The sequence below is a fragment of the Neovison vison genome, chromosome 11, assembly GCF_020171115.1.
Source record: "Neovison vison isolate M4711 chromosome 11, ASM_NN_V1, whole genome shotgun sequence".
In the NCBI taxonomy this organism is placed as follows: Eukaryota; Metazoa; Chordata; class Mammalia; order Carnivora; family Mustelidae; genus Neogale; species Neogale vison.
The window spans coordinates 68,611,359-68,624,977 of record NC_058101.1 but is presented as its reverse complement, the minus strand read 5'-3'; positions in this window follow the sequence as shown (position 1 = coordinate 68,624,977).

The window sequence follows — 13,619 nt, the reverse complement described above, 5'->3', positions numbered from 1 at the left end:
TCCTGTTTCCCTGGGGCCTTTGGCCTCATTGCTGGGTGCAGTGGGCTCCATTGCTGTCCCATGCCCATTCTGCTGAGCGAGAGGGGGCTGCCGGGGTCAGCTTGGATCCCAGATGAGGACCTACTCCTTGAGGCCCAGGCAGGCTGACCCCTGCACTCCACCTGGTGGGAGGTAGGGTGGGGCTTCCAGGTTGTCAGACCCCAACCACGGCCAGCAGGAAAAAAGGCCCACAATGTCAGCTGCAAGCTGTGCCTGCTCCTGGGGCCATCCTGGTTCCATATCTGAGCCCAGAAGGAGACAGATGGCATGTTGAGATGAAGAACACTGGGGGCTCTTCACAGATATGTGACAGTGGGCAGGGATGCTGCACGGGGAAGTGTGGGACCCAGGATCCCTCTGCCTCCTACCTCCTACCCCAGGGCCACAGAGCAGATGAGGAAGCACTCACTGGTCCACACAGAGAAGTATGGAGAGGCCACCTGGTGAGGAGCAGAGACCTTCAGCCCAGGGGTGCAGCAAGTCTGGGGTGCCCTGTGAGCAAGAGTTGAGGTGTGAGGCCCTGATCCCACTCTCCTCCTCTACTGCCCTCTGGGGCTACCTGGGCTTTGGTCGGGGGAGGCGATGTGGGTCTGAAAGGGCGGATCGAAGACCAGGCCTGCTCAGCCTCCCTGGCTTCCCCCAACCTGCCAGCTGCCCATCCACATGAAAAACTCAAGGACTCACCAAGGTCTCACCAAGTGCCTTATTGCGAGTAGGAGAAGTCACCTTGATCACTCTTCATCTGAACCCCACAGTCAGCCCCTGTTCCTTTTCCTCTTTGCCGGTGTGGGTACCATGGAGCTCAGTGCCAGGGGGGCCCAGCCCTTATGTTCCCTGCTGACCGCCATTAGTTTACAGGGAGCAGAGGGGGTGCCGGGTGGGTCACTGGCTTCCTGGTGTGTTCCTCTTGCCCTGTCACGCAGCCCTGTCTCAGCCAGCTCAGGCTGTCATGACAAAGTAGATCAAACCACCGACCCCAAAGCTCCAGCTATAGAAGTGTGTTCTCTCCGAGGCCCAGAAGCCAGAAGTTTGCGATCAAGGTGTGGGCTCAGCTGGATCCTTCCAAGGCCTCTCTCCCGGGCTCGGGCTCACCCACGGCGGTCTTCTCCCCACCTTCTGTGTCCTGTTGCCCTCTCCTGGGGATGCCAGTCCTGTGGGAGTACTGCCCACTCTCAGGACCTCATTTTCCTCACCTTACAGGCTCCTTCTCCAAATACAATCCTGTGCGGAGGCACTGGAAGTTAGAACTTCAACACAAGAATTTGCGGGGGTGGGGGGGGGTTACAGTTCAGCTCCTAATAAGTACGGACTCCATTTCTCCATGGTGGTGGGGATCCATCATTCCAGCAGTAAAGCAGCCTCTTCCCTACCTGCTGGTTCTGTGGTCGTTGGGACTCTGACAGTGGAAGGGGCTGTTTCAGCTTCCCGGAGGGGGCCTGGGTTCCATGGTGGACTAGGTCTTTCTGTGGATGCCAAGACCTTCCAACCCGCTGAGCAGAGGTCCCTCAGGCCGTGAGGCTTCTCCCCTCTCTGCCCAATGTGTTCTGGCATTTGGCAAAGCTGCAGCTCCCGCCCGGTTTGCCCCTTGGCCATGAATTCCTGGCATAGGGGCACAGCTGTTGTCCTGGTGGGAGGATGGGTCCCCCTCTAGAGGCGAGTGTGGCTCTGGGATGGTCAGCAGGGAGTCAGGATGACAGAGATGCATCCGTGCTTTGGCCCTAGACCTTCAGGGGCTAAGGCACCGTCTCCACCATGCTTGTGATGTCCACATCATCAGCTTGTCACCAGATTGCTGGTGCGTCCCCATTCTCTGACCATGCGGATGGCTTAGCCTTGGTCTTTGCTGATTTGTGGCTGGGCTTTCTGGGAGTTGGGGTGTACAGGTGATTGGCCCGCACACAGCCTCTGCCCCTGCTGCTGTACCTCTCTGTACCTGGTCTCCGGGAGTTGTCAGATGTAAGGGATGCCCCACACGTCCATGGAGGTGTTTCTGTGGGATAGCACTCTCATTCTGTGCTTCTCTGCACACCTTAGCCTCAAGCTTCCTGTCCCGGTCTTCGGGGTCAACGGCCAGCTGGTCACCTTCCTAGATACTACCTTTGGTAGAACCACGCTTTGGCTTGGTGTGCCCTCAGCTTGGGCCACTGAGAGACACTGGTCTATGTACACATTTGCCCCAAGCCGTGTCTGCACGCTTCTCATTTCCTAGCAGCCAGCGTCCTTGTGAAGCCAGGATTGGTTGGGGGAGAGGAGAGCTGGACCCCTGTGTTCGTACAGCTCACTTCCCGCAGCAGCTGGACGCCGTCCCCATTATTTACTGTTGAGGGCAGAACACTGCACGTACATGCTTCTCGCTGGGCACGTGGGTCAGTCAGCTTAGAGCTTATCAAGAGCTCCGTGGCCAGCCCAGAGCCGTTGTTGAGTGGATGAGGGATTTGAGTGGAGGAGGAAATAGCCCTACTCTGGGAGGCTAGGAGTCTGGGCCGGAGATGTTCCTCCTGTTGGCACGTCCCAGAGGCATCTCTGTTGCAGCTGTGTCAGGCACCGTGGGCCCGACCGGCCGTCCTCCCGGATAGCATGATGTTACTTTACAGGACATTCCAATCTTTCCATCAGATCCCAAGAACTTCCCTGAAAGCTCCTGGCCTTTGACAGCTTATCTTCCAGCCTGTGGTCAACATGGGCTGGACTAAGGCACCCCAGGCACTCATCAACTTGCACACACCCAGTCCAGTCAGCGTAATGTCCTCAAGGAAACAAGAGCCCCGGGACCCTACTAAGCCTGGGAGAAGGGGGTGGGAGTATGCTGATGTCCCCGTCACATGAAGGCCACTGCTCCAGATACTGCTCTTCAGTGAGGGTGGAGAAGGAGGCGTTTGCCAGGTCAGCTGCATGTCAGGAGACACACCGTGTGGTTTTGTTTAGGAAACATACTGTCACCTGTGTTAGCCATGGCCAGAGGGGGCAAGGTGACCACCTGTCCTGCTGACAGCACAGAAAGGACCCTGAGTCTGCCCCCGGCAGCTTCCCAGAGTCTGATACGGGAACAGGTCTCTGAGGCTTCCCTGGAAACACGGTGGTTTGGGCCCAGGGACTTCCGTGCTGGCCCTCCCTGCACAGGGAACCAATGTGGGACATGTCACCCCATCTCTGCTTTCGGGGGACTACAGAAACTCTGGCAGGAGGGGTCTGCAAAGCCCTTGGCTCAGGCTCTGTCAGACCTCTCCAAGCTCCTGGGGGCGACTGATGGCTTCCAAGCATTAGCATTGGTTCAGGGCCATCCAGTAATCCCAGAGGTTGGAGGGCCCCCTTACATACTTGGGGACACTAACAGTAACTGGATTCTGAGTTCTTTTTTTCAGGGGATGCAACCTCTCTCCACCATCAAAGGCTCTGGGCCTAGACATAAGGCCTCAAAGCCTTGCGGTGATGGGTTGTGTCGAGAACAGGCCACCATGCCCTCTTGTTTGCAGAAGAGCCCTGAGGGCCCCCCCACTTCGGAAACACCCATGTGTGTGTCACCTGTGTGTTCTTGAAACTTACATTCTGAGTCATGAGCCAGTCCAGGCTAGAAGGGCATTTTGGGAGCCTCAGGCCGCTGCGGGTCTCTGGAGCATGCAGGTCCCTCGGTGTGTTGAGAAGTAGCTGCAGCTCAGAGTCAGGTCCCTCTGGGGGTTTAGGCTGCCTAGCCCAGCAGCTGTGTGGCCCACACCACGCAGGGACTGAGGTATGCTCCCTCTTCCTGGAAGCTATATCAGGGTCCAACCTCTGTTGGGTTCTGAAGGCAGAGGGGTGACCCAGGCACAGATGTGGTCACAGGGAGGTGTGACGGCCCCAGCTAGAGGACCCAGTGGCCCTGCTCTCCCGCCCATCCTGCCTGAGGCCTTCTCAGGTATCAGGGTGTCCCTCTCCTTGAGAGTGGCCATTTTTTAGCAAATGAACACTTCAACTGCTCCAGCTTTTTGTGGGACTGTGTGCCCGCCCTGTGGCCAGAGAGACCCCAGCCCCACGGGCCCTCAACTCACTTTCCTTTCTTCCCTTTCTTGGGAGATGGAGAGGTCTGTCGATAAAGGCTCTGCTGTTGCCATAGCAACCAGCCCCTGCGCTCCACCCACTGCTGCACCGCCCCCTGGGGAATTTGAGTCCCGGTGATGCCACTTCCCATCCACAGGGTCTGATCGGAGTCACCTGATGCCAGGAGCCCTTGTGGAAGGTCTGTGTCCTGGGGCCACCATGGGTGTTGTTGGCCCCACCAGTCAGGGCCCTCGCATTGAGGACACACATGCTCTGGCTCAGCTTTGATGCAGGATAGTCACAGAGGGGGTCAGGGACCAGAGAGCCCAAGGGAGGTGCCTGCTGGGACCAGGCCAGCAGGCATGGGTGGTACCCTTCACAGGTGTGAGGGAGGATGAGAGGGATGCCCCATAGACCTCTGGCCTTGCCTTGGACTCCTTCCAAATTGTGCATAGACCAAACCCAAGTGGAATCCAAAGTCAGAGAAGCCAGGTGCCACCAAACACCTGGGCATGACCTGGCCTCCAGAATGGGGAGGGGATGGCCATGGGCCTGGTGAGGGAGGGAGAGTGTGGGGGTAGAGAAGGGAGGGAAGGAGTCGGGCCCTATTCAGGGCCCCAGCAGGGTTGGGGGGGTGTGTGCTGCTGATGAGGGCCGTTCTGGGCCTGGTGCCCTTGCCCACAGCCTGGAGTGGGCACCAGGTCCACTGGGGCAGGAGGGGACGTGGATGGGGTTCAGCCCTTGGCATGATGGAACTTCATGAACGCAGACCCTTTCCAGACTGAGAGAGGCCCTGGATGCCACTGCCAGGGATCATGCAAGCCCCTCTCCCTGCCAACACTTTGAATCAACGTGCAAGGCAACACCACCTGCCCAGCCCCCTGGGGTGCAGCCCAAGTGCCCCGATACCAGGCCAAAAATCTTCCTGCACCCTCCTGGTCAAGGGTCTCCCCAGGGGTGGCAGCGGAGATGGGCTGCCTGTAGGATGCTGTAAGCGGCCCCTCCCTGCCCAAGCCAGGGTGAGCTGCAGACACCCCAACTCCGCAGCAGGAGGGCCCGAAGCCCCACTGCCCTCCACACGTGGCCGAGCCCCTCCTCCTGGAGCCTTGGGGCCAGCCTGTGGAGTGGCCATTCCTCCAGGGGAGAGCTTGTGTAGCAGATACCATGTGGGAGGAGGCTGTGGATGCCAGCCCCGTGCCCAGTGCCTCTCCCCAGCTCCAGGCCGCTGCCTTTGGGGAGAGCTACAGAGAACCCCAACCGGGACCACCCTGGGCCAGTGAGAGTGGTGAGTGGGCTTCTCCATCAGGGACACTCGTCCACTATCAGCCCTGGTCAGGATGGCTGGGCCTCAGGCAGAGATCCCCTCAGGGATTCAGGTATTGAGGCTCAGTCTCAGAGTACTGGTCAGCCCCTGCAGAGCTTGCCCCACTCGTGAGATCCGGCCACAGAGCCAGACCGCAGGCCAGCACCTGTGGGGACAGCTGACCCTAGGAAGGGGCCAAGGCTTATCCTGGGGGCTGCTCTTGTGAGCTCACCTCTCAGAGGGCTGCCCACCCTACTGTGTCTGTGGCCGAGAGTCACAGGGAGCACCCCAACTGTCCCTCAAAGGCAGGAAGAAGTGGGTCAAGATCCCTCCAGATCGTAGTTCTAGAGCAGATCCAGGGATGAGGCTAGCCCTGTGCTCTTTTAAGGGAAAGCTCCCATGAGGATCTCAAGTTGAAATGACAGGTCACAGGAGGGAAAGTGCAACCAAAAAGGTTTGTGCATAAAAAATCCAAATCAATCTACAACCCCAACTCAGGTGTTCATGCACTCTACTCAACAGACACCGAGGGAGGGTCTGTGTGCCTGGACACCTGTCGACTCAGCACCTCCCCGGACGTCCACTGCTGTCTTTCTGACACATCAACCCCATTTGTCTTTTTAAAAATAATACCTTTATTGAGTACAATAACCTGCACTATTTAAAGGATACAACTTGACGAGTTTTGACATGTTTGCATCCGTGAGCACAATCTAGATCGTGCACATCACTGACCCCCACAGCTCACCTGCCCTGGGACCCTGCCCTGCCCCCAGCAGCCCCAGATCTGCTTTCTGTTACTACAGCTCCCCTGGCTTTTCTAGAATGTTACACAGATGCCATCACACAATGTGCAATCTTAGGACTTTTCGTGTTTCTCTCACTTAGTCTAACTATCTGGAGATTCATCTGTGTTGTTGTGAGTGTCTGTTGCTAACGCATTGTATGGATGCGGATCTGTCTGGTGACCCACTCACTTGTCAGGCATTTGGGTAGTTTCCAGTTTGGGGCTCTTACAAATAAAGCTGCCGTGAACATTTGTGCACAGAGATCTGTGTGGACATGTGCCTTCTTTTCTGGTGGGTAAATACCTAGCGGTGGAAGACCATATCATAGGACCAGAGTCGATGTGTGCTTCACTCTGAAAAAACTTGCTAAACTATTTTCCAAGGCAGTTGTACACACTGGCAGTGTATGAGAGCCCTGTTTGCTGTACACACTCATGTGACCCTCTTCATATTGACCATGCATCTCGCTGAGCTTGCTAAGACAATTAGTTCTAGTGGCTTTGCTTTTACAGATCACATAGATTTTCTACATAGATGATTGTGTCATTTATAAATCAAGACCATTTTACTTCTTTCCAGTCTTCACTCCAGCATAATGTTGAATCGCAGTGAAAAGAGCAAACCCAATGCCCAGTCCCGGTTTAAGGGGAAGCTTTAGTCTCAGTCTTTAGCCATCAAGTATGATGCCACCCATAAGGCTCGTCAGCTTGGAGAAGCCTTTTCTATGCCTAGTTTGCTGAGACTTTTTTAAAACCAGGAATAGGTGTTGGGTTCTGTCCAATGCTTTTTCTGCCTCTGTTGAGATAATCTGTACGATTTTTCTTTCTGTTAATACATTAAGTTACAGGGACCCCTGGCTGGCTCCGTTGGTTTAAGAATCCAACTCTTGGTTTCAACTCAGGTTGTGATCTCGGGGTTATGAGATTGAGCCCCCACATCGGGCTCTGTGTTTCGGGTTCTCTCTCTCTCTTCCTTTTCCCCTTCCCCTGCGTTCTCTCTCTCTCTCAAATAAATAAGTAAATATAATATTAAAAATACATAGTAAGTTACATGAATTGATTTTCAAATGTTAAACCAACTCTTGCATCCCTGGGATAAACCCTAGCTGATCATGATATATATTTATATTGTTTTTATATTGTTTATATTGTTGCTGGCTTCATGGAATGAGTTGGGAGACATTCCCTTCTCTTCCCTTTTCTGGTAGTATTTGTGAAGAATGGGATTTATTTCCTCCCTAAATGTTTTCTTAGTCATCTCTACACCCCGTGTGGGGCTCGAACGCACCACCCTGAGATTAAGAGTCACATGCTTCACCGAGTGAGCCAGCCAGGTGCCCCCAACTAAATGCTTTATAGAATTCTCAGTGAAGTCCTCTGGGGATGATGTTCTCTTCATGGAAAGATTTTTAATGAAAAGTTCACATCATTTAATAGGCATATTCAGGCTCTCTCTCTCTCTCTCTCTGAGTGTGCTCTGGCAGTTTGCAATTTCCAGTGAATTTGTACATTTCATCTAATGTGTCAGATTTGTTGGCATAAAATTATTCATAACCTTTCCTATTAATATTTTCACATGTGTAAAATTTGTAATTGTGTGGCCTTGCTCCTTCCACTAATCAATCCCTCTTTGATTCTGGATCGATCTTCTTAAAGAAACAGGTTTGGGGTCATTATTTTTCCCTGTGTTTATTTTTTTAAAATTTCAGTGATTTCTAATGTACCCATTATTATTTTTCTTCTCTGTCTACTTTGGGTTTCATTGGTTCTCATCCTTTCTAGCTTCTTTACCTGGAAGCTAAGATCATTGGTTTGAGACCTTTCTTAAATAGGTGTTCAGTGCTGCCAGTTTCTCTAAGGACTGCTTTAACTGTATTCCAAATAAAGATTGTTATTTTTTTTTAACATGTTGTCTTTTCACTTCCATTCAGTTCAAAATAATTTTTAATTTTCTTTTTGTTTTTTTTCTTCAATCATAGAACATTAAGAAGTAGATTATTTGGTTTGCAAGTATTTGAGAATTTTCCAGATAGTTTTCTGTTAACAATCTCTAATATAATTGTAATATGGTCAGAGAACATTGTTTTGATGACTTGAATTATTTTGCATATGTTGAGACTTGGGCCCAGAAGATGAAAGACTGTTCTATAAATATGTTATTTATTTAGGCCAAGTTAGTTGGCAGTCTTCTTTCTTTTTTTCTGTTCTTTTTAAATTTTTTACTAATTTAATTTTTATTAAATTAATTAAATTATAAATAAATAAATTTAATATTAATATTTATAATTTTATCTTATATATTTATATTGTATCTATTATATTATAATAATATTTATATTATATATTTTTTGTTATATATATTTTATATTTATATTTATATTTATTTCTTTGACAGAGAGATACAGAGAGGGCACAAATAAGCAGAGCAGCAGGGAGAGGGAGAGGGAGAAGTAGGCTCCCCACTGAGCAGGGAGCCCGATGAGGGGCTCGATCCCAGGATCCTGGGACTGTGACCTGAGCTGAAGGCTGACGCTTCACGGACTGAGCCTCCCAGGAGTCCAAACAACCTCTGCTTTTTAACTGGGATATTTACACTTTATGTTTAGAGCGATTATGGATGTGGTTGGACTTACTCTACCATCAAGCTATTAATTTTTTATTTGCCTGGTCTGTTATTTCCCCTCTTTTTCTTGTTTCTTTCTTTTTTATTTACATTAATTATCCCATCTGTCTGCTTTGTTGCCTTACTAGATGTAATGCTTTCTTAGGTGATTTTAAAGATTTTATTTATTTATTTTTTATTTGATATAGAGAGAGAGATCACGAGTAGGCAGAGAGGTAGGGAGAGAGAGGGGTAAGCAGGCTCCCCCCTGAGCAGAAAGCCTGATGAAGGGCTTGACCCCAGGACTCCGAGATCATGACCTGAGCCACCCAGGTGCCCCATTCTTAGGCAATTTTAGGCATTTCTTTCAGATTTATATAGGCAATGTCTCCTGTCCAGTAATATGATGACATCTTTATATAGTAAAAGAGCCCTGCCACACTGCATAGTCACTTTCCCCTCCCAGTCTTTGTGCTCTTATGGTCATACATCTTACTTTTTCATATGATATGAGCCCCTACAGTACACTTCTGTTATTTTTTGTTTTAAATAGCTGATTGTCGGGCCACCTGGGTGGCTCAGTTGTTAAGTATCTCCCTTCAGCTCAGGTCTTGATCCCAGCGTCCTGGGATGGAGCCCCACATCGGGCTGCTTGCTCAGCGGGAAGACTGCTTCTCCCTCTCTTACTCCCCCTGCTTGTGTTCCCTCTCTCGCTGTGCCTCTCTCTCTGATGAATGAATAAATAAATAAAATCTTTAAAAATTTTTAAAAAAATAGCTGATTGTCAGGGCTCCTGGTTGGCAGGCTCTCAAGGTTGTTAGTTCAATCCCCACATTGGGTGTGGACCCTAAAAAAATTTTAAAAATAAATGGCTGACTGTCTTTTAAAGAGATTTAAATAATAAGAAAAACATCTCTTATTGTTACTCATGCAGCTACTGTCTGTGTGCCCTTTATTCTCCCCCCTTCTTATTTGTATGTATGTATGGGTGTGTGTGTGTGTGTGTGTATGTGTGTGTGGTTTCAGGTTTCCATCGGGTGCCCAGAGGATGCCCTTTAACAGTTCTTGTAGTATAGATTTCCTCATGATTAATTCTTCAATCTCCTTATGTCTGAAAAAGTCCTAATTTTATCTTTGTTTCCAAATGACATTTTTACTCATAAAGAATGCAGGTTGGCAGGTTTTCTTTTCGCAGTATTGTAAAGCGATTGCTCCACTCTCTGGCATGCATTGTTTTTATCCATCAGGACATCAACAGAACATCCTTTCCTTTGCTCCTGTAAACAAATTTTTCCCCAGGATACTTTTTTTTTTTTTTTTAAGATTTATGGATTTGAGAGAGAGAGTATAGGAAGAGGGGCAGAGAAAGATGGAGAGAGAATTCCAAGCAGACTCCCCACTGAGCACATAGCCTGCATGGGGCTCGATCCCACAACCCTGACGTCATGACCCAAGCGAAACCAAGAATTGGACGGTTTGAACGACTGAGCCACCCAGATGCCCCATCTCTTAGATACTTTTAAGCTATTCTCCTTATCACTGTTCTTCAGCATTTTGAGGATAATGTACATGCTTTAGTGTAGTTTTTCCGTGCTTCTTCTGCTTAAGTTCTGTTGAACTTTTGGCAATTATGGGTTTATGGTTTTTATTACATTTATAAAAATTCTGGCCATTTTCTTAAGATACTTTTCTTTCTCACCTCCATGTCTTATCCTCTGGGGACTCCAATTCACCTATAATTTACTGTGTGGGGTTGTCCAATGGCTCACTAATACTGTTCATTTTTCTTTTCTGTCATTTTTGTCTCTGCGTTTCATTTGGATAGTCTTTATTGCTATGACTTCAAGTTCACAATTTTTTCTTGTGCAATATTCTATCAATCACATTCAATGTAATTCTTTATCTCAGATGTTTTAAATTTCATTCCTAGAAGCTCAATTTGAGGCTTTAAAAAATCTTCCATGTCTCTACTTATCATATTCAATCTTTTCTCTAGCATCTTGAACTCATGGACTGTAGTCACAGTAGGTGTGCCTACTAACTCTTACCCTTGTCACATCTGAGTTAATTTTGATTTATCCGCCCCCCATATGGGTTATAATTTACTGCCTTTCTTCATGCCTAATGATTTTTGGTTGTAAAACATTTGTATTCTACATTTTGGGGGTGCTGGATGGCTTTCCATTTCTGTAAACATCTTTATATTTCTTTCTGGGATGTAGTTAAGTTACTTGGAACTTGTGTGACCCTTTTGGGTCTTGTTCTTTTTTAAAAAATTAACATATAATGTATTATTTGTTTCAGGGCTACAGGTGTGTGATTCATCAGTCTTACACAACTCCCATGGCCCACCATAGCACATACCCTCCCCAATATCCATCCCCCAGCTACCCCATCTCTCCCACCCCCTCCCCTTCAACAGCCCTCAGTTTGTTTCCTGAGATTAAGAGTCTCTTATGGTTCGTCTCCCTCTCTGGTTTCGTCTTGTTTCATTTTCCCCTCCCTTCTTGGGTCTTGTTCTTAAGCTGTGTTGGGCTGGACTGGAACTACATGCAGCCTAAGGTTAATTTTTCCCTGCTACTGAGGCAAAACTCTTCTTTCTACTCTAACCGATGCCCCTTAACTTAGGGGTTCTCAACCCTGGCTGTCCAATGCAGGCACTGTTCCCACACTCTGTGGGCTAACCTTTCTGGGTGGCTCTTTCCCTAAGTTGGGGGTAGCAGCTTGTAACCAGCTGATACCCCTGTAGGTCCCTGGGGTCCCCTGTCTGCATAGCTACCTCCTCTCCAGGATTCTGCCCCATGAACTCTGGCCACCTTGCCCTCGTGGGACTCCCTGCTCTACCTCTAACCCAAGGGAGAACCCTGGGGTCTGCCTGGATCCCCACTGCCTCCACTGGCCCTGGAGACTGTCTCCAGGCAGGGAGTAGGGATGGCCATTTGTTTCCCTTCTCTCAAGGATCACTGTCCTTTGCTGTGTAATTTTCTGTGTTTTGAGTGCTGTTTTTCACATATATTTATCGTTGCCCCCCTTTTTCTTTTTCCTGCTTCAGGCGAGAGCATGTGAACCTGGTCCCTGTTCCTTCAGCTGGAGCAGAAGCCTGCACATCAGCTGGTTTCTATTCCTGCCGCATTTTCCACCACCTGGCGCATTTCTCAGTCAGGACACCTTCTACTAAGATGCCATCTCTTAGTGGGGATGTGGGCCTTGTCCTGCTGGCAGAACCCCACATCTCTGCCCCACTGACAGAATCTGGCACAGGGCTGGGGGCACCTTGTCGTGGTGGAAGGAGAATATGAAGAGCAACATATTTGGGGGGGCTCACCTGTGCCAGGCATGTGAGAGACAGGAACTCTTGCAACCTCCATGACAATTCTGTGGGTCAGACAGTGGATGGGGGTACTGAGACAGAGAGGTGAGCCAAGTGCGCTAAGTCTTAGTGATAAAGGGGCAAGATTAGAACCAGTTTGGTATTTCAGGTCAGTTGTCATGAAGGGACAGGCGGAGCTTGCCAGTGGGAGGGCTTCCTGGAGGAAGTGGCCTGGGCTGGGCATTCAGGCAGACCTGCCTCCCACCTGGGGAGCCCCAAAAGGTGCGCCTGGGGGCCGAGAAGTGGCGAGGCAGGGGAGGGAAGCTGGGTGCCCTTTGGTGGGGGCTTACCTCCTTAGGTGCTTCCGCCAGGGGACAGCTTGTCCTGGAACAGGGAAGGGGGCCAGCAGCACTGGGTGCCCCAGTGCCGCTCCTTGGGACCCTACCCAGTACTCACCGGGTGGGCCACGCCTCCTCGCCCCCGCCTCCGACCCTGCCTGGGGCTGCTTATAGGCCCATGACCCCTCCCCACTGCCCACCTAGCCCCACGCTGCACTGGACGGCCTCACATGCTGCCCACATCCTTATTTCTGACCACCCCCCAAACTTGAGAACCGCCTTTTCACACAGCTGCCTTTGGCGGCCTACACACCTGTTGGAGGGTTTCACGCTCCAGTTGTGTCTCCTCACAAACCTGTTCCTGAAGTCTGGGGCAGCCTTCGAGCTAGCCAAGACCCACTCCACCCACTTGCCCAATTTGTCCCAGAGCACCTGTCCATGACCCCCAAGGCCAGCTCCCCCTGACCCTCCCTTCCCAGGAGGGCCCTGAATCAGCTCTCCTTGCTTCCTCCCCATCGGCAAGGCCTGAATCAAGTACGGGAGGGCTACTCAGGTCTGCCCTTTGGGCCCTCACTCAGGGTACAGACAGGACAAGGCTGGGCTGGGCTCGCCTCTACCCATCCACGAAGTGCCTACACTGGTCTGGAGACAGGATTTGGGACCCTGCCTTCTCACTTGCTTGGGAAGGGTGGGCAGTCTGGGCCTTGATAGGCCCCAAACCCTGACTGTTGACACTCCCTCACCCAGCTCTCCTCTGTCTTGGGAATGTTAGTCTGCAAGGCCTCTGCAGTTTCAGTCTTCCCTGGAAGGTTTCCTGGAAGAGGGGACTCCTGAGCAGAGAGGAGTCAGGGTTCCTGATGGAGCAGCATGGCGAGAGGGGACCGAAAGGCTCCTGCATGGGGGCAGGTGTGTATGTGTGTGTGTTGGGGGTATTATTTGGCCAGAGTTTGTGGGAGAAGGGGATGTGGTTAGGACCCAGGCATCCAGGGCCTCAAGGCTTGTGGGGTTTATGGTGAAGGCATTATGGAACCACAGCAAGATCACAATTTTATTTATTTTATTTTATTTTTTAAATTTTATTTATTTATTTGACAGAGAGAGAGAGATCACAAGTAGGCGGGGGTGGGAGGAGCAGGCTCCCTGAGCAGAGAGCCTGATGTGAGGCTCAATCCCAGGACCCTGAGATCATGACCTGAGCCAAAGGCAGAGGCTTAATCCACTGAGCC